This window comes from Dreissena polymorpha, chromosome 7 (genome assembly GCF_020536995.1).
Source record: "Dreissena polymorpha isolate Duluth1 chromosome 7, UMN_Dpol_1.0, whole genome shotgun sequence".
In the NCBI taxonomy this organism is placed as follows: Eukaryota; Metazoa; Mollusca; class Bivalvia; order Myida; family Dreissenidae; genus Dreissena; species Dreissena polymorpha.
Window position 1 is genome coordinate 59,053,518 of NC_068361.1, and position 22,853 is coordinate 59,076,370.

Genomic DNA, 22,853 nt, shown 5'->3' on the forward strand with positions numbered 1-22,853 from the left:
AAAATGTGGTCAAGGATGTTGCTGGTAGATCCGAATATAGGGTCTAAGAGTGTGTTGTGGTGGATACGGATCCGAATGTTGGGTCTAAGAGTGTGTTGTGGTGGATACAGATCCGAATGTTGGGTCTAAGAGTGTGTTGTGGTGTATACAGATACCGAATGTTGGGTCTAAAAGAGTGTTGTGGTTGATACGGATCCAACTGTTCGGTCCTGGAGTAGTCGCATGTCTTGGCAAGGTCAGAGGAGGACTATAAAATGGGGAGGAATGTTGGTGAAATGGCCAAACCGTTACCAGACCGTTCCGACCGCTGGCCATGTCTGACGAAAAGAACGCCGGGACCCAGTGTGTGTATCCTGCTGAAGACTGAAGAAGTTTGTGTTAATCGTTACTGTTACTTTTTATCTGTAAATATCTTATCTACGCACCACTCCTAGATGTCATCCACATCGACTGATGTGGAAAGGTAATCTTGGGTTACCATTATTTCACCACAACAGCATCGGTTTTCTACCGAAATACGCATGCAATAGAAAAATCAATGTACACGCATTCATGTTTACACTAAACTGGTTCGATTAATACCAAAGAACACGCTGTACGAGTCGTAATAATAGAAAAACTTGTCCTGAAAAATATTTGGTATTTTCGTGTAAACAATCTCCCGCTTAGAAGTAGGGTCATGCGAAATTTTCATATATTGACTATTGCGATGGCGATTTCTACCTGATGCAGATATATCCCAATAAAAGGCACTGATATAAATCGAAGTATATGCAAAATAACGAATGAAAGACACTAAATACCAGCTAAAATCACTCTATGAAATCCAAGATGGCGGCGCCCGTGAAACCAAGCGAATACGTCACGAGTCACGCGCCAAAAGCGTCCAGTTTCATTGGTCGAAAGTTGGATCAAACTTGGAACAAATGGAACCGTATCAGCCAATCAAGATGGAGCGTTGTTCCATGTTTTGGGGAGAAGATCACTCCGTCCCCTGCGCAAGGATGACACGCAAATTCGTGAAGCGTTCCATATTTTTTACACAAGGGCCCGTATCCAAAACCCCATTCTTTTCACTTTAGAACAATCAATATACCTAGAATCAATAAAAATACATCCGGCGCTTGAATATTTACATGTTACCTACCGCTGGTAATGATGTCGTTGAGAAAATTAGCCTTGTTCTGAGAAAACTAGGCTTAATGCGTGTGCGTAAAGTGTCGTCCCAGATTAGCCTGTGCAGCCCACGCAGGCTAATCAGGGACGACACTTTCCGCCTAAACTTGATTTTCGGTAAGGATGGACTTCCTTGAAACTAAAAATACCATAAAAGCGGAAAGTGTCGTCCCTCTGCACAGGCTTATCTGGGACGACACTTTACGCACATGCATTATGCCCAGTTTTCTCAGAACACGACTCAAATGTTCTACATGAAGATCGAGTGATGCAGATATAGGAGCTTCATTCCATGTTTGACTCAAAATTAAGGCAATTCCTGACAATTTCTGTTTGAAGAATATTACGGATTCTTAAACGTAGGTGTAAGAATTGTTTGGTGAATACGAGCCCAGGTCGGAAGGTCGCGAACGCTCACGCGCATGCACACAGACGGTCTGGCCAACGCAATAGCCGTGCGAACGCGCACTTTGCGCACACGCAGGGCGCACCAGTGTTGGAGAGCGGCCAGCGTTTTGTCTTATGCGACATAATTAACAACAAAACAATAACAACCGAAACAACAACAATCGATGCAACAACTACAACGCGTAGTGTATACTACAACAGAAGAACGGCACGCGGACAACGCGGACACGAACGGACAACGCGGACAACGCGGAGCTGGGTGCCTAGCGTGCTACCGAGGCTATGTATTGACACATTATTGCTATCCTGAATTAACAGGACTTCAGAAATAAGTCTATAGACTCATGAATGTTCCACTGCACGGAAATCTTTAGTAAAAGGCGAAAGATTTTTTCGTGACTGTAGTGAAACCAGAGTTAAACAGTGAACGCCCGTGCAATGGTTGATGTACTGAACGTGCATATCAGCTCACAGGTTACGCTCTGTAGTATTCCGCTGAACAAATCGCCAATCACGAGAGTTCCTATTAATAGCGAAGCTATTGTAAACGTACAGTTATTGGGCGGAAAACACTATTAATAGTAAACGCACAGCTTTGTAAACGCACAGCTATTGGTCGGAAAACACAATAGGTCGTAGTTAAAAATAGACTGGTAACATTAGTACAGTGCGCCGGAATGTATGATATTTACCATTCACAGCTGCGCTCTTCTGTTCCGTTGCACTCGATTGGAACGATGTCGGCACCTCAATCGCGTATCCCATTACGCTGCGACCGTAGAAAGCGAATATACACTGCCGGGCGAAATACCTCTAGGTATGTATCTGGAGCGGAGCACACGCAGACGGGCATTTTAGTGCGCCTTTGAACCTGCAAAAGTGCGCTTTAGATTACACCACATATATAGAGCATTATCGTTACCTACTTTTTCGTACTGCTTCGGCAGTACATATACTAAAATTGGAACGATACAGAGAAGATTAGCATGGCCCCTGCGCAAGGATGACACGCAAATTCGTGAAGCGTTCCATATTTTTTTTACACAAGGGCCCGTATCCAAAACCCCATTCTTTTCACTTTAGAACAATCAATATACCTAGAATCAATAAAAATACATCCGGCGCTTGAATATTTACATGTTACCTACCGCTGGTAATGATGTCGTTGAGAAAATTAGCCTTGTTCTGAGAAAACTAGGCTTAATGCGTGTGCGTAAAGTGTCGTCCCAGATTAGCCTGTGCAGCCCACGCAGGCTAATCAGGGACGACACTTTCCGCCTAAACTTGATTTTCGGTAAGGATGGACTTCCTTGAAACTAAAAATACCATAAAAGCGGAAAGTGTCGTCCCTCTGCACAGGCTTATCTGGGACGACACTTTACGCACATGCATTATGCCCAGTTTTCTCAGAACACACGACTCAAATGTTCTACATGAAGATCGAGTGATGCAGATATAGGAGCTTCATTCCATGTTTGACTCAAAATTAAGGCAATTCCTGACAATTTCTGTTTGAAGAATATTACGGATTCTTAAACGTAGGTGTAAGAATTGTTTGGTGAATACGAGCCCAGGTCGGACGGTCGCGAACGCTCACGCGCATGCACACAGACGGTCTGCCCAACGCAATAGCCTGTGCGACGCGATCTTTGCGCACACGCAGGGCGCACCAGTGTTGGAGAGCGGCCAGCGTTTTGTCTTATGCGACATAATTAACAACAAAAACAATAACAACCGAAACAGCAACAATCGATGCAACAACTACAACGCGTAGTGTTACTACAACAGAAGAACGGGCAACGCGGACAACGCGGACAACGCGGACAACGCGGACAACGCGGAGCTGGGTGCCTAGCTGCTACCGAGGCTTATGTATTGACACATTATTGCATATCCTGAATTAACAGGACTTCAGAAATAAGTCTATAGACTCATTGAATGTTCCACTGCACGGAAATCTTTAGTAAAAGGCGAAAGATTTTTTCGTGACTGTAGTGAAACCAGAGTTAAACAGTGAACGCCCGTGCAATGGTTGATGTACTGAACGTGCATATCAGCTCACAGGTTACGCTCTGTAGTATTCCGCTGAACAAATCGCCAATCACGAGAGTTCCTATTAATAGCGAAGCTATTGTAAACGTACAGTTATTGGGCGGAAAACACTATTAATAGTAAACGCACAGCTTTGTAAACGCACAGCTATTGGTCGGAAAACACAATAGGTCGTAGTTAAAAATAGACTGGTAACATTAGTACAGTGCGCCGGAATGTATGATATTTACCATTCACAGCTGCGCTCTTCTGTTCCGTTGCACTCGATTGGAACGATGTCGGCACCTCAATCGCGTATCCCATTACGCTGCGACCGTAGAAAGCGAATATACACTGCCGGGCGAAATACCTCTAGGTATGTATCTGGAGCGGAGCACACGCAGACGGGCATTTTAGTGCGCCTTTGAACCTGCAAAAGTGCGCTTTAGATTACACCACATATATAGAGCATTATCGTTACCTACTTTTTCGTACTGCTTCGGCAGTACATATACTAAAATTGGAACGATACAGAGAAGATTAGCATGGCCCCTGCGCAAGGATGACACGCAAATTCGTGAAGCGTTCCATATTTTTTACACAAGGGCCCGTATCCAAAACCCCATTCTTTTCACTTTAGAACAATCAATATACCTAGAATCAATAAAAATACATCCGGCGCTTGAATATTTACATGTTACCTACCGCTGGTAATGATGTCGTTGAGAAAATTAGCCTTGTTCTGAGAAAACTAGGCTTAATGCGTGTGCGTAAAGTGTCGTCCCAGATTAGCCTGTGCAGCCCACGCAGGCTAATCAGGGACGACACTTTCCGCCTAAACTTGATTTTCGGTAAGGATGGACTTCCTTGAAACTAAAAATACCATAAAAGCGGAAAGTGTCGTCCCTCTGCACATGCTTATCTGGGACGACACTTTACGCACATGCATTATGCCCAGGTTTTCTCAGAACACGACTCAATGTTCTACATGAAGATCGAGTGATGCAGATATAGGAGCTTCATTCCATGTTTGACTCAAAATTAAGGCAATTCCTGACAATTTCTGTTTGAAGAATATTACGGATTCTTAAACGTAGTGTAGAATTGTTTTGTGAATACGAGCCCAGGTCGGACGGTCGCGAACGCTCACGCGCATGCACACAGACGGTCTGCCCAACGCAATAGCCTGTGCGACGCGCACTTTGCGCACACGCAGGGCGCACCAGTGTTGGAGAGCGGCCAGCGTTTTGTCTTATGCGACATAATTAACAACAAAAACAATAACAACCGAAACAAGCAACAATCGATGCAAACAACTACAACGCGTAGGTTACTACAACAGAAGAACGGCAACGCGGACAACGCGGACAACGCGGACAACGCGGACAACGCGGAGCTGGTGTGCCTAGCTGCTACCGAGGCTTATGTATTGACACATTATTGCATATCCTGAATTAACAGGACTTCAGAAATAAGTCTATAGACTCATTTGAATGTTCCACTGCACCGGAAATCTTTAGTAAAAGGCGAAAGATTTTTTCGTGACTGTAGTGAAACCAGAGTTAAACAGTGAACGCCCGTGCAATGGTTGATGTACATGAACGTGCATATCAGCTCACAGGTTACGCTCTGTAGTATTCCGCTGAACAAATCGCCAATCACGAGAGTCCTATTAATAGCGAAGCTATTGTAAACGTACAGTTATTGGGCGGAAACACTATTAATAGTAAACGCACAGCTTTGTAAAACGCACAGCTATTGGTCGGAAAACACAATAGGTCGTAGTTAAAAATAGACTGGTAACATTAGTACAGTGCGCCGGAATGTATGATATTTACCATTCACAGCTGCGCCTCTTCTGTTCCGTGCACTCGATTGGAACGATGTCGGCACCTCAATTCGCGTATCCCATTACGCTGCGACCGTAGAAAGCGAATATACACTGCCGGGCGAAATACCTCTAGGTATGTATCTGGAGCGGAGCAACACGCAGACGGGCATTTTAGTGCGCCTTTGAAACCTGCAAAAGTGCGCTTTAGATTACACCACATATATAGAGCATTATCGTTACCTACTTTTTCGTACTGCTTCGGCAGTACATATACTAAAATTGGGAACGATACAGAGAAGATTAGCATGGCCCCTGCGCAAGGATGACACGCAAATTCGTGGAAGCGTTCCATATTTTTTTTACACAAGGGGCCCGTATCCAAAACCCCATTCTTTTCACTTTAGAACATCAATATACCTAGAATCAATAAAAATACATCCGGTGCGCTTGAATATTTACATGTTACCTACCGCTGGTAATGATGTCGTTGAGAAAATTAGCCTTGTTCTGAGAAAACTAGGCTTAAATCGTGTGCGTAAAGTGTCGTCCCAGATTAGCCTGTGCAGCCCACGCAGCTAATCAGGGACGACACTTTCCGCCTAAACTTGATTTTCGGTAAGGATGGACTTCCTTGAAACTAAAAATACCATAAAAGCGGAAAGTGTCGTCCCTCTGCACAGGCTTATCTGGACGACACTTTACGCACATGCATTTATGCCCAGTTTTCTCAGAACACGACTCAAATGTTCTACATGAAGATCGAGTGATGCAGATATAGGAGCTTCATTCCATGTTTTGACTCAAAATTAAGGCAATTCCTGACAATTTCTGTTTGAAGAATATTACGGATTCTTAAACGTAGGTGTAAGAATTGTTTGGTGAATACGAGCCCAGGTCGGACGGTCGCGAACGCTCACGCGCATGCACACAGACGGTCTCTGCCCAACGCAATAGCCTGTGCGCGCGCACTTTGCGCACACGCAGGGCGCACCAGTGTTGGAGAGCGGCCAGCGTTTTGTCTTATGCGACATAATTAACAACAAAAACAATAACAACCGAAACAACAACAATCGATGCAACAACTACAACGCGTAGTGTTACTACAACAGAAGAACGGGCAACGCGGACACGCGGACAACGCGGACAACGCGGACAAACGCGGAGCTGGGTGCCTAGCTGCTACCGAGCTTATGTATTGACACATTATTGCATATCCTGAATTAACAGGACTTCAGAAATAAGTCTATAGACTCATTGAATGTTCCACTGCACGGAAATCTTTAGTAAAAGGCGAAAGATTTTTTCGTGACTGTAGTGAAACCAGAGTTAAACAGTGAACGCCCGTGCAATGGTTGATGTACTGAAACGTGCATATCAGCTCACAGGTTACGCTCTGTAGTATTCCCGCTGAACAAATCGCCAATCACGAGAGTTCCTATTAATAGCGAAGCTATTGTAAACGTACAGTTAATTGGGCGGAAAACACTATTATAGTAAACGCACAGCTTTGTAAACGCACAGCTATTGGTCGGAAAACACAATAGGTCGTAGTTAAAAATAGACTGGTAACATTAGTACAGGTGCGCCGGAATGTATGATATTTACCATTCACCAGCTGCGCTCTTCTGTTCCGTTGCACTCGATTGGAACGATGTCGGCACCCTCAATCGCGTATCCCATTACGCTGCGACCGTAGAAAGCGAATATACACTGCCGTGGCGAAATACATCTAGGTATGTATCTGGAGCGGAGACACACGCAGACGGGCATTTTAGTGCGCCTTTGAACCTGCAAAAGTGCGCTTTAGATTACACCACATATATAGAGCATTATCGTTACCTACTTTTTCGTACTGCTTCGGCAGTACATATACTAAAATTGGAACGATACAGAGAAGATTAGCATGGCCCCTGCGCAAGGATGACACGCAATTCGTGAAGCGTTCCATATTTTTTTTACACAAGGGCCCGTATCCAAAACCCCATTCTTTTCACTTTAGAACATCAATATACCTAGAATCAATAAAAATACATCCGGCGCTTGAATAATTTACATGTTACCTACCGCTGGTAATGATGTCGTTGAGAAAATTAGCCTTGTTCTGAGAAAACTAGGCTTAATGCGGTGTGCGTAAAGTGTCGTCCCAGATTAGCCTGTGCAGCCCACGCAGGCTAATCAGGGACGACACTTTCCGCCTAAACTTGATTTTCGGTAAGGATGGACTTCCTTGAAACTAAAAATACCATAAAAGCGGAAAGTGTCGTCCCTCTGCACAGGCTTATCTGGGACGACACTTTACGCACATGCATTATGCCCAGTTTTCTCAGAACACGACTCAAATGTCTACATGAAGATCGAGTGATGCAGATATAGGAGCTTCATTCCATGTTTGACTCAAATTAAGGCAATTCCTGACAATTTCTGTTTGAAGAATATTACGGATTCTTAAACGTAGGTGTAAGAATTGTTTGGTGAATACGAGCCCAGGTCGGACGGTCGCGAACGCTCACGCGCATGCACACAGACGGTCTGCCCAACGCAATAGCCTGTGCGACGCGCACTTTGCGCACACGCAGGGCGCACCAGTGTTGGAGAGCGGCCAGCGTTTTGTCTTATGCGACATAATTAACAACAAAAACAATAACAACCGAAACAACAACAATCGATGCAACAACTACAACGCGTAGTGTTACTACAACAGAAGAACGGGCAACGCGGACAACGCGGACAACGCGGACAACGCGGACAACGCGGACAACGCGGAGCTGGGTGCCTAGCTGCTACCGAGGCTTATGTATTGACACATTATTGCATATCCTGAATTAACAGGACTTCAGAAATAAGTCTATAGACTCATTGAATGTTCCACTGCACGGAAATCTTTAGTAAAAGGCGAAAGATTTTTTCGTGACTGTAGTGAAACCAGAGTTAAACAGTGAACGCCCGTGCAATGGTTGATGTACTGAACGTGCATATCAGCTCACAGGTTACGCTCTGTAGTATTCCGCTGAACAAATCGCCAATCACGAGAGTTCCTATTAATAGCGAAGCTATTGTAAACGTACAGTTATTGGGCGGAAACACTATTAATAGTAAACGCACAGCTTTGTAAACGCACAGCTATTGGTCGGAAAACACAATAGGTCGTAGTTAAAAAATAGACTGGTAAATTAGTACAGTGCGCCGGAATGTATGATATTTACCATTCACAGCTGCGCTCTTCTGTTCCGTTGCACTCGATTGGAACGATGTCGGCACCTCAATCGCGTATCCCATTACGCTGCGACCGTAGAAAGCGAATATACACTGCCGGGCGAAATACCTCTAGGTATGTATCTGGAGCGGAGCACACGCAGACGGGCATTTTAGTGCGCCTTTGAACCTGCAAAAGTTGCGCTTTAGATTACACCACATATATAGAGCATTATCGTTACCTACTTTTTCGTACTTGCTTCGGCAGTACATATACTAAAATTGGAACGATACAGAGAAGATTAGCATGGCCCCTGCGCAAGGATGCCACGCAAATTCGTGAAGCGTTCCATATTTTTTTACACAAGGGCCCGTATCCAAAACCCCATTCTTTTCACTTAGAACAATCAATATACCTAGAATCAATAAAAATACATCCGGCGCTTGAATATTTACATGTTACCTACCGCTGGTAATGATGTCGTTGAGAAATTAGCCTTGTTCTGAGAAAACTAGGCTTAATGCGTGTGCGTAAAGTGTCCGTCCCAGATTAGCCTGTGCAGCCCACGCAGCTAATCAGGGACGACACTTTCGCCTAAACTTGATTTTCGGTAAGGATGGACTTCCTTGAAACTAAAAATACCATAAAAGCGGAAAGTGTCGTCCCTCTGCACAGGCTTATCTGGGACGACACTTTACGCACATGCATTATGCCCAGTGTTTTCTCAGAACACGACTCAAATGTTCTACATGAAGATCGAGTGATGCAGATATAGGAGCTTCATTCCATGTTTGACTCAAAATTAAAGGCAATTCCTGACAATTTCTGTTTGAAGAATATTACGGATCTTAACGTAGGTGTAAGAATTGTTTGGTGAATACGAGCCCAGGTCGGAACGGTCCGGAACGCTCACGCGCATGCACACAGACGTCTGCCCAACGCAATAGCCTGTGCGACGCGCACTTTGCGCACACGCAGGGCGCACCAGTGTTTGGAGAGCGGCCAGCGTTTTGTCTTATGCGACATAATTAACACAAAAACAATAACAACCGAAACAACAACAATCGATGCAACAACTACAACGCGTAGTGTTACTACAACAGAAGAACGGCAACGCGGACACCGCGGACAACGCGGACAACGCGACAACGCGGAGCTGGGTGCCTAGCTGCTACCGAGGCTTATGTATTGACACATATTTGCATATCCTGATTACAGGACTTCAGAAATAATTCTATAGACTCATTGAATTGTTCCACTGCACGGAAATCTTTAGTAAAGGCGAAATTTTTTTTTCTTTCATAAAACTTATTACATGACGTACCCCTGGGGTGTAGATTGCCCCAGGTACCCGCTAAAAGAACTAAATGTGAAATAACAAATGAATGGTGACTTATTATAATATTTAACAAGATTAACAAAGTTATAAGAAACAAATTATGTTTTTCACAATTTACAAACAGTCTTTTGCACGTCTGCACGTTTAATTAATATTCCAGTCTTTGTTCACGTCTGCACGATTATATGATTTTATTGTAAAATTTATATGATGTTATTGTAAAACAGAACACAATGATAGCTTTTAACAAATAAAAGTCACCATCTTAAATTTAAGCGGGTCTTTATTAGTATTATGTATTGAGTTTATATCCTTGATTATAAATCGAGTAATGTATCCACACTTCCTTAATAATTGTAAAGAATAACGAAAAGAAACATATAAGGTTGTACATTTAAATGAAAAACTATAATGAAATAAAATGTGGTTCCCAGCGAACCACCTCAGGTCATGTACGGGCACTTCCTGTGATGGTCTGCCAGGATCATGATATATAGTCTACAGCTGCCCTGGATGATGGAGTTGAGGCACGTGACAGCCTTCGGTACAACTACTCAACCGCCTCAACCCCACCATCCAGATAAGCCTGAACAAGTGTGAAAAAGCATGTATAATATGAAATATTTTTTTGAAATGAAACTCAATACGCAAGAAAGGTTAGTACAGTGTTCCTATGGCCTACATGAATGTAAATGAGGCAATGGTATAGCGTATATACATAGTGATGAAACATGAGTGATAATGAAATTCAATGAATGAAATGAGATGAGCCCATGACCGGGTTACACAGTATATGATATATGATTGAAATGATTCATAGGAACATTGATGATAACAGTGATGATACATATATAAATACATCAATACAAAAACTCATCACCCAAATGACACAAAACACTGTATCACTTTGTTGTTCTCTCTCTCTGATCCAGGATGACAACCCGAGTAACAGCCACTAACGGCCCCGCAGCTGCCATCCTGAAATCAGAGAGAAAACACAAAACAGCAGAGAGAAACTTAATACACATATTTCAATCATAACACTAAATGTTAGCATAATTGCAGGATTCAAGTCTAATCTAAACTCAACTTTTTTATTTGCATTAACGTCACAATAATTACCCCATATTAATTCAATTTCTCAGATGAAAATCTTTCAAAATCTAATAAAATGCGATATTTAATCTATAAATAAGTTTTGCAAATAAGATCAAATGGACTAAACAGTTTTTTGTCAATTTTACACATCATTTCTGGTTCCTCCAAATTATTTGTCCTTGACTCCGACAGCAGAATAAGAAAAACATAATTAATTCCTTATCATATGAATTATCAACATTAGATAATGAAATTGTTTGAGAGACAGTTTATGATTGTCCTGCAGTTAATACATGCATTAAGAATAACTACGACTTTATTTATAGACGTAGAAATATAACACTCAACAAATAAATGATCGATAGTTTCTGGTTTCGAACAAATGTGCATTTACTAGATCTTATCATATTTCTCGAAAAAAGATATTGGTGGTTAAAAGAGCATTATGAACAATGGAAAAACATGTGTTCCTACACTCAGGATCTACTGCACTTGAAAAGACATTTTTAAAAACTATTATTAAAATCTACAGATTTACAATCCCTTACACATTTTGGTTCAATATCATATTTTCAATAAATTAATTATAAATCTCTTTAACAGTCCAGAGAGAATTCACATTTGATTTACAGTTTTCCACAAAATCTGTAATACACTTAAACATTTAACATAAAAGGGGGAATAATTTCACTATGAGGAATATTATTAGATGCATTGAAGGATTATATTCTTCAATTGCAAACCTGTCCAATAAACAGCAAATTCTACCCAAAGGAGTATTGTAGTTATTAATTATTTAAAAATATGACATAGATAGAATGAATGGATTTTTAATTCTAAATTTGGAACATTAAGTCCACCTTTAACATGTGTGTATACAATGTTTTTGCGGGATATAGGCTCTAATTTCTGCCCCATATTAGTTGAAAGCAACGTTTTTGAAACATGTTTATATAATGACTAGGTACAATTTGAGCTTGTATAAAATATATAAGTTTTCAAAATACAAATGTTGTTCAAAATCGAACTTTTACCCTTATACGATTTACCACGAGATTTCCATAAATTAAGAATTCTTTCAAAATTAGATAATAAATCATGAAATAAATCATCATCTGTTAAATCATAACCAAACCTGTAAACCTAATAACTTGCAATTTTTCCCCAAGAAATGCCGAAAGGATGATCAGACTGACTTCCCTTTCCCAATAAAACATTCCACAGCTTTTCTTATAATTTACCCTTGACCCCCGATACCTTTTCAAAGTCTGACACATGTTTAAAAAATAAGGAAATTGACTTTTCATCTGATAGACAGGTGGTATTGTCATCAGCATAAAGGGACATTTTCACATGAAACTTTCCACCAGGAGTTTTGATACCATTTATATGTGGGTCATCTTGAATAACCTTAGCAAAGGGCTCTAAACATAAAACATAAAGGAGAGGTGATAAAGAACAGCCCTGACGGACTGATCTTGTCAATGCAAATGGCTCAGAAATATGTCCATTTACAATGACAGATGACCTTATGTCTTGATACAAGACCTTAATCCAATGTATAAAAGAGTCATTAAAGCCAAATGATTGAAGAGTGCTAAACAGAAAAGGCCATGACACACGGTCGAAGGCCTTCTCCTGGTCCAAGCAGATAAAACAAGCTGTTAAGTTTTTCTGCTCGACATAACTTATTATATTACGAAGTAAATGAATATTATCAAAAATAGTCCTCCCAGGTATTGAACATGTTTGAGTTATTCCAATAATAGAGGGCAAAACCTTTCCTAATCGTGAGGCCAAACCTTTGACAAAATCTTCCTATCAATATTCAAAAGTGAAATTGGTCTATAATTTTTAACAGATGTTTTATTACTGTTATCTTTGCAAAGTAATGTTATATAAGATAATTTTTGTGATTCTGACATATGGCCAGATTCAAAACAAGTATTAAATAAATGCAATAAAATATCACCAAACAGATGAAAGAATTTAACATATATCAAAGAAGTAAGTCCATCACTTCCTGGAGACTTAGTATGATCCATTTCCTTTAATGTAGAGAAAATCTCATCCAGAGTAAGAGGTTGGCTTAACAAAGCATTATCATCATTGGAAATTTTAGGTAGGTTATTTAAAAACTTAGAGTTTAAAGAAGGGTCAACAGGTTCATCAGTATACAAATTTTCATAAAATGAATGAAAAGTTTTTAAAATATCATGTGATGATTTCTTGTCCATACCATCATCTATTATATGAGTTATAGTTTTATTAATACCATTTTGAAATTCTTTATCATGAAAATAATTTGAAGCATTTTCATTGCTATTCAGCATATTAATTTTGCTTCTTATGTAGGAACCATCATATATTTTATTTTGTAAATTTTCAAGTTGATTTTTGATATTAATTTTTTCTTCAATATCTTGTGAATTATGGTAAGTTTTAATTAATAGTTTTATTTCTTTGTATGCATTAGATTTCTTTGATTTAGAGTAATCAATACAAAATTCTTTTATTTTATTTTTAATTCCATCCCACCAATCTAAAGTAATATCTTCCGTTCTACTTATTATTTTAAAATAAAACTCAAAGGCTGAAATAAATTCATCATCATTTAAAATTGAATTATTTAATTTCCAATAGGAATTTCCAATAGAAATGGTTTCATTAGAGTTGTTTAAATTAATAATTACATTTACAAAATCATGGTCTGAATAAATGCAAGGTTTAATGGAAGACTCAATACAATTACCAATTAATAAATTCGACACATAAATCCTATCTAGTCTACAACTTATTAATTCTTTTTTAATAGATATTCTACTCCATGTTGTAGTGGTTTGTTTAGGATACAAATGTCTAAAGACATCTTTTAATTTATATTTATCAATTATATGTTTGAAAACAGCACAGCCAATAGGAAGTCTATCAGTATCTCCCCCTGATTTATCTAACTTAGGATTCAGAACAAAATTGAAATCTCCAATAACAACTAGATGATAAGAACTAACCAAATATTTCTTAATGGAGGAAAAATAATTATTTCTATCTCCAGGGGCATTTGGAGCATAAATATTACATACCCTGAAATTGTGTTTACAAACTCAACATCTGCATATATAAAACGACCATCATAATCCGTTTGAAAACTATGGCAAATAATATTTTTATCAGTAATAATAGTACATACACCACATGACTTATTTCCATTTGAAAAACTCCAATATATTTATAATCTTTGGAGATAAAATTTTCTACATATTTGGCTTTGGAGTAAATGTCTATATGTGTTTCCTGTATACATAAAATGGCAGGCTTATTTTGCAAAATGTAATCTTTAATATACTGCTGTTTTTTTCTGGATCTAAATCCATTTATGTTAATGCTATGTATTATTAAAGACATTCTTGTAAGTTTTGAAATAATCTTAAAATAATTACTTGCACAATGAACGACACCAACGTTTTAAAAACGTTAGTTATTTTTAGAACACCATCCATTACACCTAAACATACAGGACAGACATTACATGAGCTAGAAATAATCGAGGAAAGTGCATGTACAATTAAAGATGGCTGCGCCCACAAAATAAACGTTATCGGGCATTTAATTCTATTGGAGCAGTGAAAATAAAGCAGACGAAATATATATACAGAGACTAGGCTAACGATTTTGTAAACGCTGTTGTAATGAGTGTACTATGTACCTAAGCAATGTTGGAAATAGATAAATGCGCTCACATTTACCACGAGGATATTGAAAAAGGATTAAAGGTGTACTGTTGATGAATAGAGTGTTTAGAAAGGTGTTTTATTAAGATATAAATTGAGTACATATAACAATGAATAGCGTATACACACACTAGCATATGAACGTAATTATACGCTCACACATAATAAGAAATGCATTTGTTATATGAGATTTTAAAGTTATAGTTTTTGTTATTGTACATATATACATACTATTATTTACATAGATTTTATTTATGCATATGCTATATACTAAATAAATAATGTGAAAACATGACATTTTAAATATGCCAATATATCGGTCACACAGATTTTCTATGTGATCGGTATATATGCCAACATTATATTGTAATACATAAAATATAATGATAAAATATATACAAGTGAACTATTTACACAAGGTATTGATATACATTGATTTTTAACAGTAAAGGGTAATTAAAAAAAAGGATTTTTAAAGATGTAAGTTGATTTTTGATAAAGGTAATCTATTATTTGAAATGGAATTGTGTTTATGTTTGTTCTTACACATTTAATCAACAGGGTCATGTTCAGATCTTGCGAATCTAAATCAATTACTAATGTATGTTCTTCGAGATCATGAACTTCTAACACCGTAAATCTGTTTTGGGGTAAGGGAGACAATTCTTCACTACTGTTAGTATTTTCTTTATCACATACTCTTTTTGATCCTGTGATCAAACCCTTTCGACCCCTCTTTTCTCCCCTCACCTCTAAATCTTGTGCGTCCATGTTTTCCTCCTCTTTCTCTGTTTGTGTCACCTCTTCTGCTGATATCTGTTTCTTTTGACCGCTTGATTTCTTTTTTCTTGCTAACAACGACCTGGAAATCGTCCTTCTGTGTTGATGATTGTTCAACCGTCACTTCCGGCCTTTCTGCAACTGTCTCCTTGACATTTGATGATGGTGCCTTTTGTGCCACATCAGGTGCCTTTTGTGCCACATCCTTTACAACTTTTGTCCCTGAAACACTCTCCTGGTTGTGCTTAAATATTGCATTAATATTTTGTGGGCATGTATTGCGTACATGTCCCACCTCTTGACAATAGAGACACAAAGGTTGCCTTCCCCGCATGGTAATAAGGGCTCTTGAGCCACATTCGAATGCTAGTATGTGTGGTATAGCCTCTGTCATATTTGAATCACACTCAAGTGTGACTATCCTCACTCCAGATCTTGTGACAAAGTCACCAACCTTCAAAGTGTCATGTTCTACAGAAACCACTTGCCCAAACCCTTTAAACATATCTGCAATTGCCAAATCGCTAATAAATGCTGGTAGCCAGTGCACTCTGCACGTGACCAGTTGTTTTCCATATTTGAAAAAACGGTACTGAACCCCGCTATGAGTAACAGATGATTGCATTGATACTCTAGATAAAAAAGAGCGGCACTTATCTGAGTTTGCGAAGGTGACGTCATACTCTGCCGATCCCGGAGGTCCCGAGGCTAACCACTCCACGTCAGTATCTTCCACTCCATTTTTCGTCAGAATATTTACTACGCCCATCATACTGCATCCTCTTTTTTTAACTTACTGTTGTCGTTCCCTAGCACTGTCTACTAAAGCACTTCCGGTCAAGCCGGCAAATGCATTACTGTCATCATTTTTAATTACTTTAATCAAACACTAAGGCCACGATTTTTTTCGTGACTGTAGTGAAACCAGAGTTAAACAGTGAACGCCCGTGCAATGGTTGATGTACTGAACGTGCATATCAGCTCACAGGTTACGCTCTGTAGTATTCCGCTGAACAAATCGCCAATCACGAGAGTTCCTATTAATAGCGAAGCTATTGTAAACGTACAGTTATTGGGCGGAAAACACTATTAATAGTAAACGCACAGCTTTGTAAACGCACAGCTATTGGTCGGAAAACACAATAGGTCGTAGTTAAAAATAGACTGGTAACATTAGTACAGTGCGCCGGAATGTATGATATTTACCATTCACAGCTGCGCTCTTCTGTTCCGTTGCACTCGATTGGAACGATGTCGGCACCTCAATCGCGTATCCCATTACGCTGCGACCGTAGAAAGCGAATATACACTGCCGGGCGAAATACCTCTAGGTATGTATCTGGAGCGGAGCACACGCAGACGGGCATTTTAGTGCGCCTTTGAACCTGCAAAAGTGCGCTTTAGATTACACCACATATATAGAGCATTATCGTTACCTACTTTTTCGTACTGCTTCGGCAGTACATATACTAAAATTGGAACGATACAGAGAAGATTAGCATGGCCCCTGCGCAAGGATGACACGCAAATTCGTGAAGCGTTCCATATTTTTTTACACAAGGGCCCGTATCCAAAACCCCATTCTTTTCACTTTAGAACAAGCAATATACCTAGAATCAATAAAAATACATCCGGCGCTTGAATATTTACATGTTACCTACCGCTGGTAATGATGTCGTTGAGAAAATTAGCCTTGTTCTGAGAAAACTAGGCTTAATATGTGTGCGTAAAGTGTCGTCCCAGATTAGCCTGTGCAGCCCACGCAGGCTAATCAGGGACGACACTTTCCGCCTAAACTTGATTTTCGGTAAGGATGGACTTCCTTGAAACTAAAAATACCATAAAAGCGGAAAGTGTCGTCCCTCTGCACAGGCTTATCTGGGACGACACTTTACGCACATGCATTATGCCCAGTTTTCTCAGAACACGACTCAAATGTTCTACATGAAGATCGAGTGATGCAGATATAGGAGCTTCATTCCATGTTTGACTCAAAATTAAGGCAATTCCTGACAATTTCTGTTTGAAGAATATTACGGATTCTTAAACGTAGGTGTAAGAATTGTTTGGTGAATACGAGCCCAGGTCGGACGGTCGCGAACGCTCACGCGCATGCACACAGACGGTCTGCCCAACGCAATAGCCTGTGCGACGCGCACTTTGCGCACACGCAGGGCGCACCAGTGTTGGAGAGCGGCCAGCGTTTTGTCTTATGCGACATAATTAACAACAAAAACAATAACAACCGAAACAACAACAATCGATGCAACAACTACAACGCGTAGTGTTACTACAACAGAAGAACGGGCAACGCGGACAACGCGGACAACGCGGACAACGCGGACAACGCGGACAACGCGGAGCTGGGTGCCTAGCTGCTACCGAGGCTTATGTATTGACACATTATTGCATATCCTGAATTAACAGGACTTCAGAAATAAGTCTATAGACTCATTGAATGTTCCACTGCACGGAAATCTTTAGTAAAAGGCGAAAGATTTTTTCGTGACTGTAGTGAAACCAGAGTTAAACAGTGAACGCCCGTGCAATGGTTGATGTACTGAACGTGCATATCAGCTCACAGGTTACGCTCTGTAGTATTCCGCTGAACAAATCGCCAATCACGAGAGTTCCTATTAATAGCGAAGCTATTGTAAACGTACAGTTATTGGGCGGAAAACACTATTAATAGTAAACGCACAGCTTTGTAAACGCACAGCTATTGGTCGGAAAACACAATAGGTCGTAGTTAAAAATAGACTGGTAACATTAGTACAGTGCGCCGGAATGTATGATATTTACCATTCACAGCTGCGCTCTTCTGTTCCGTTGCACTCGATTGGAACGATGTCGGCACCTCAATCGCGTATCCCATTACGCTGCGACCGTAGAAAGCGAATATACACTGCCGGGCGAAATACCTCTAGGTATGTATCTGGAGCGGAGCACACGCAGACGGGCATTTTAGTGCGCCTTTGAACCTGCAAAAGTGCGCTTTAGATTACACCACATATATAGAGCATTATCGTTACCTACTTTTTCGTACTGCTTCGGCAGTACATATACTAAAATTGGAACGATACAGAGAAGATTAGCATGGCCCCTGCGCAAGGATGACACGCAAATTCGTGAAGCGTTCCATATTTTTTTACACAAGGGCCCGTATCCAAACCCCATTCTTTTCACTTTAGAACAATCAATATACCTAGAATCAATAAAAATACATCCGGCGCTTGAATATTTACATGTTACCTACCGCTGGTAATGATGTCGTTGAGAAAATTAGCCTTGTTCTGAGAAAACTAGGCTTAATGCGTGTGCGTAAAGTGTCGTCCCAGATTAGCCTGTGCAGCCCACGCAGGCTAATCAGGGACGACACTTTCCGCCTAAACTTGATTTTCGGTAAGGATGGACTTCCTTGAAACTAAAAATACCATAAAAGCGGAAAGTGTCGTCCCTCTGCACAGGCTTATCTGGGACGACACTTTACGCACATGCATTATGCCCAGTTTTCTCAGAACACGACTCAAATGTTCTACATGAAGATCGAGTGATGCAGATATAGGAGCTTCATTCCATGTTTGACTCAAAATTAAGGCAATTCCTGACAATTTCTGTTTGAAGAATATTACGGATTCTTAAACGTAGGTGTAAGAATTGTTTGGTGAATACGAGCCCAGGTCGGACGGTCGCGAACGCTCACGCGCATGCACACAGACGGTCTGCCCAACGCAATAGCCTGTGCGACGCGCACTTTGCGCACACGCAGGGCGCACCAGTGTTGGAGAGCGGCCAGCGTTTTGTCTTATGCGACATAATTAACAACAAAAACAATAACAACCGAAACAACAACAATCGATGCAACAACTACAACGCGTAGTGTTACTACAACAAGAACGGCAACGCGGACAACGCGGACAACGCGGACAACGCGGACAACGCGGACAACGCGGAGCTGGGTGCCTAGCTGCTACCGAGGCTTATGTATTGACACATTATTGCATATCCTGAATTAACAGGACTTCAGAAATAAGTCTATAGACTCATTGAATGTTCCACTGCACGGAAATCTTTAGTAAAAGGCGAAAGATTTTTTCGTGACTGTAGTGAACCAGAGTTAAACAGTGAACGCCCGTGCAATGGTTGATGTACTGAACGTGCATATCAGCTCACAGGTTACGCTCTGTAGTATTCCGCTGAACAAATCGCCAATCACGAGAGTTCCTATTAATAGCGAAGCTATTGTAAACGTACAGTTATTGGGCGGAAAACACTATTAATAGTAAACGCACAGCTTTGTAAACGCACAGCTATTGGTCGGAAAACACCATAGGTCGTAGTTAAAAATAGACTGGTAACATTAGTACAGTGCGCCGGAATGTATGATATTTACCATTCACAGCTGCGCTCTTCTGTTCCGTTGCACTCGATTGGAACGATGTCGGCACCTCAATCGCGTATCCATTACGCTGCGACCGTAGAAAGCGAATATACACTACACTGCCGGGCGAAATACCTCTAGGTATGTATCTGGAGCGGAGCACACGCAGACGGGCATTTTAGTGCGCCTTTGAACCTGCAAAAGTGCGCTTTAGATTACACACATATAGAGCATTATCGTTACCTACTTTTTCGTACTGCTTCGGCAGTACATATACTAAAATTGGAACGATACAGAGAAGATTAGCATGGCCCCTGCGCAAGGATGACACGCAAATTCGTGAAGCGTTCCATATTTTTTTACACAAGGGCCCGTATCCAAAACCCCATTCTTTTCACTTTAGAACAATCAATATACCTAGAATCAATAAAAATACATCCGGCGCTTGAATATTTACATGTTACCTACCGCTGGTAATGATGTCGTTGAGAAAATTAGCCTTGTTCTGAGAAAACTAGGCTTAATGCGTGTGCGTAAAGTGTCGTCCCAGATTAGCCTGTGCAGCCCACGCAGGCTAATCAGGGACGACACTTTCCGCCTAAACTTGATTTTCGGTAAGGATGGACTTCCTTGAAACTAAAAATAAAATAAAAGCGGAAAGTGTCGTCCCTCTGCACAGGCTTATCTGGGACGACACTTTACGCACATGCATTATGCCCAGTTTTCTCAGAACACGACTCAAATGTTCTACATGAAGATCGAGTGATGCAGATATAGGAGCTTCATTCCATGTTTGACTCAAAATTAAGGCAATTCCTGACAATTTCTGTTTGAAGAATATTACGGATTCTAAACGTAGGTGTAAGAATTGTTTGGTGAATACGAGCCCAGGTCGGACGGTCGCGAACGCTCACGCGCATGCACACAGACGGTCTGCCAACGCAATAGCCTGTGCGACGCGCACTTTGCGCACACGCAGGGCGCACCAGTGTTGGAGAGCGGCCAGCGTTTTGTCTTATGCGACATAATTAACAACAAAAACAATAACAACCGAAACAACAACAATCGATGCAACAACTACAACGCGTAGTGTTACTACAACAGAAAACGGGCAACGCGGACAACGCGGACAACGCGGACAACGCGGACAACGCGGAGCTGGGTGCCTAGCTGCTACCGAGGCTTATGTATTGACACATTATTGCATATCCTGAATTAACAGGACTTCAGAAATAAGTCTATAGACTCATTGAATGTTCCACTGCACGGAAATCTTTTAAAAAGGCGAAAGATTTTTCGTGACTGTAGTGAAACCAGAGTTAAAAGTGAACGCCCGTGCAATGGTTGATGTACTGAACGTGCATATCAGCTCACAGGTTACGCTCTGTAGTATTCCGCTGAACAAATCGCCAATCACGAGAGTTCCTATTAATAGCGAAGCTATTGTAAACGTACAGTTATTGGGCGGAAACACTCATTAATAGTAAACGCACAGCTTTGTAAACGCACAGCTATTGGTCGGAAAACACAATAGGTCGTAGTTAAAAATAGACTGGTAACATTAGTACAGTGCGCCGGAATGTATGATATTTACCATTCACAGCTGCGCTCTTCTGTTCCGTTGCACTCGATTGGAACGATGTCGGCACCTCAATCGCGTATCCCATTACGCTGCGACCGTAGAAAGCGAATATACACTGCCGGGCGAAATACCTCTAGGTATGTATCTGGAGCGGAGCACACGCAGACGGGCATTTTAGTGCGCCTTTGAACCTGCAAAAGTGCGCTTTAGATTACACCACATATATAGAGCATTATCGTTACCTACTTTTTCGTACTGCTTCGGCAGTACATATACTAAAATTGGAACGATACAGAGAAGATTAGCATGGCCCCTGCGCAAGGATGACACGCAAATTCGTGAAGCGTTCCATATTTTTTACACAAGGGCCCGTATCCAAAACCCCATTCTTTTCACTTTAGAACAATCAATATACCTAGAATCAATAAAATACATCCGGCGCTTGAATATTACATGTTACCTACCGCTGGTAATGATGTCGTTGAGAAATTAGCCTTGTTCTGAGAAAAACTAGGCTTAATGCGTTGCGTAAAGTGTCGTCCCAGATTAGCCTGTGCAGCCACGCAGGCTATCAGGGACGACACTTTCCGCCTAAACTTGATTTTCGGTAAGGATGGACTTCCTTGAAACTAAAAAATACCATAAAAGCGGAAAGTGTCGTCCCTCTGCACAGGCTTATCTGGGACGACACTTTACGCACATGCATTATGCCCATTTTCTCAGAACACGACTCAAATGTTCTACATGAAGATCGAGTGATGCAGATAGAGGAGCTTCATTCCATGTTGACTCAAAATTAAGGCAATTCCTGACAATTTCTGTTTGAAGAATATTACGGATTCTTAAACGTAGTGTAAGAATTGTTTTGGTGAATACGAGGCCCAGGTCGGACGGTCGCGAACGCTCACGCGCATGCACCAGACGGTCTGCCCAACGCAATAGCCTGTGCGACGCGCACTTTGCGCACACCGCAGGGCGCACCAGTGTTGGAGAGCGGCCAGCGTTTTGTCTTATGCGACATAATTAACAACAAAAAACAATAACAACCGAAACAACAACATCGATGCAACAACTACAACGCGTAGTGTTACTACAACAGAAGAACGGGCAACGCGGACAACGCGGACAACGCGGACAACGCGGACAACGCGGACAACGCGGAGCTGGGTGCCTAGCTGCTACCGAGGCTTATGTATTGACACATTAATTTGCATTCCTGAATACCAGAAACTTCAGAAATAATCTATAGACTCATTGAATGTTCCACTGCACGGAAATCTTTAGTAAAGGGCGAAAGATTTCT

At 41.0% G+C, this 22,853-nt stretch overlaps 17 non-coding genes across 17 annotated transcripts; 9 read left to right on the forward strand and 8 right to left on the reverse strand.

Annotated features, from left to right (window-relative positions):
• Positions 1–1,887: 1,887 nt before the first annotated feature.
• On the reverse strand, positions 1,888–2,003 carry LOC127840212 (U5 spliceosomal RNA). Its single transcript, XR_008030475.1, has one exon. It is a non-coding gene; the product is annotated as a U5 spliceosomal RNA (small nuclear RNA).
• Positions 2,004–2,516: 513 nt separating this feature from the next.
• Positions 2,517–2,622, forward strand: LOC127840221 (U6 spliceosomal RNA). The gene has a single exon (XR_008030484.1). It is a non-coding gene; the product is annotated as a U6 spliceosomal RNA (small nuclear RNA).
• An 854-nt stretch (positions 2,623–3,476) lies between these two features.
• LOC127840213 (U5 spliceosomal RNA) lies at positions 3,477–3,593 on the reverse strand. The gene has a single exon (XR_008030476.1). It is a non-coding gene; the product is annotated as a U5 spliceosomal RNA (small nuclear RNA).
• A 513-nt stretch (positions 3,594–4,106) lies between these two features.
• LOC127840222 (U6 spliceosomal RNA) lies at positions 4,107–4,212 on the forward strand. Its single transcript, XR_008030485.1, has one exon. It is a non-coding gene; the product is annotated as a U6 spliceosomal RNA (small nuclear RNA).
• An 849-nt stretch (positions 4,213–5,061) lies between these two features.
• LOC127840218 (U5 spliceosomal RNA) lies at positions 5,062–5,180 on the reverse strand. The gene has a single exon (XR_008030481.1). It is a non-coding gene; the product is annotated as a U5 spliceosomal RNA (small nuclear RNA).
• Positions 5,181–5,696: 516 nt separating this feature from the next.
• On the forward strand, positions 5,697–5,804 carry LOC127840230 (U6 spliceosomal RNA). The gene has a single exon (XR_008030493.1). It is a non-coding gene; the product is annotated as a U6 spliceosomal RNA (small nuclear RNA).
• An 854-nt stretch (positions 5,805–6,658) lies between these two features.
• On the reverse strand, positions 6,659–6,775 carry LOC127840215 (U5 spliceosomal RNA). Its single transcript, XR_008030478.1, has one exon. It is a non-coding gene; the product is annotated as a U5 spliceosomal RNA (small nuclear RNA).
• A 520-nt stretch (positions 6,776–7,295) lies between these two features.
• Positions 7,296–7,400, forward strand: LOC127840229 (U6 spliceosomal RNA). The gene has a single exon (XR_008030492.1). It is a non-coding gene; the product is annotated as a U6 spliceosomal RNA (small nuclear RNA).
• An 860-nt stretch (positions 7,401–8,260) lies between these two features.
• Positions 8,261–8,377, reverse strand: LOC127840216 (U5 spliceosomal RNA). Its single transcript, XR_008030479.1, has one exon. It is a non-coding gene; the product is annotated as a U5 spliceosomal RNA (small nuclear RNA).
• A 513-nt stretch (positions 8,378–8,890) lies between these two features.
• Positions 8,891–8,997, forward strand: LOC127840228 (U6 spliceosomal RNA). The gene has a single exon (XR_008030491.1). It is a non-coding gene; the product is annotated as a U6 spliceosomal RNA (small nuclear RNA).
• Positions 8,998–17,033: 8,036 nt separating this feature from the next.
• On the forward strand, positions 17,034–17,139 carry LOC127840223 (U6 spliceosomal RNA). The gene has a single exon (XR_008030486.1). It is a non-coding gene; the product is annotated as a U6 spliceosomal RNA (small nuclear RNA).
• An 860-nt stretch (positions 17,140–17,999) lies between these two features.
• Positions 18,000–18,116, reverse strand: LOC127840217 (U5 spliceosomal RNA). Its single transcript, XR_008030480.1, has one exon. It is a non-coding gene; the product is annotated as a U5 spliceosomal RNA (small nuclear RNA).
• A 513-nt stretch (positions 18,117–18,629) lies between these two features.
• Positions 18,630–18,735, forward strand: LOC127840224 (U6 spliceosomal RNA). The gene has a single exon (XR_008030487.1). It is a non-coding gene; the product is annotated as a U6 spliceosomal RNA (small nuclear RNA).
• An 856-nt stretch (positions 18,736–19,591) lies between these two features.
• LOC127840219 (U5 spliceosomal RNA) lies at positions 19,592–19,707 on the reverse strand. Its single transcript, XR_008030482.1, has one exon. It is a non-coding gene; the product is annotated as a U5 spliceosomal RNA (small nuclear RNA).
• A 514-nt stretch (positions 19,708–20,221) lies between these two features.
• Positions 20,222–20,327, forward strand: LOC127840226 (U6 spliceosomal RNA). Its single transcript, XR_008030489.1, has one exon. It is a non-coding gene; the product is annotated as a U6 spliceosomal RNA (small nuclear RNA).
• An 848-nt stretch (positions 20,328–21,175) lies between these two features.
• Positions 21,176–21,290, reverse strand: LOC127840220 (U5 spliceosomal RNA). The gene has a single exon (XR_008030483.1). It is a non-coding gene; the product is annotated as a U5 spliceosomal RNA (small nuclear RNA).
• Positions 21,291–21,802: 512 nt separating this feature from the next.
• On the forward strand, positions 21,803–21,908 carry LOC127840227 (U6 spliceosomal RNA). The gene has a single exon (XR_008030490.1). It is a non-coding gene; the product is annotated as a U6 spliceosomal RNA (small nuclear RNA).
• Positions 21,909–22,853: the final 945 nt, after the last annotated feature.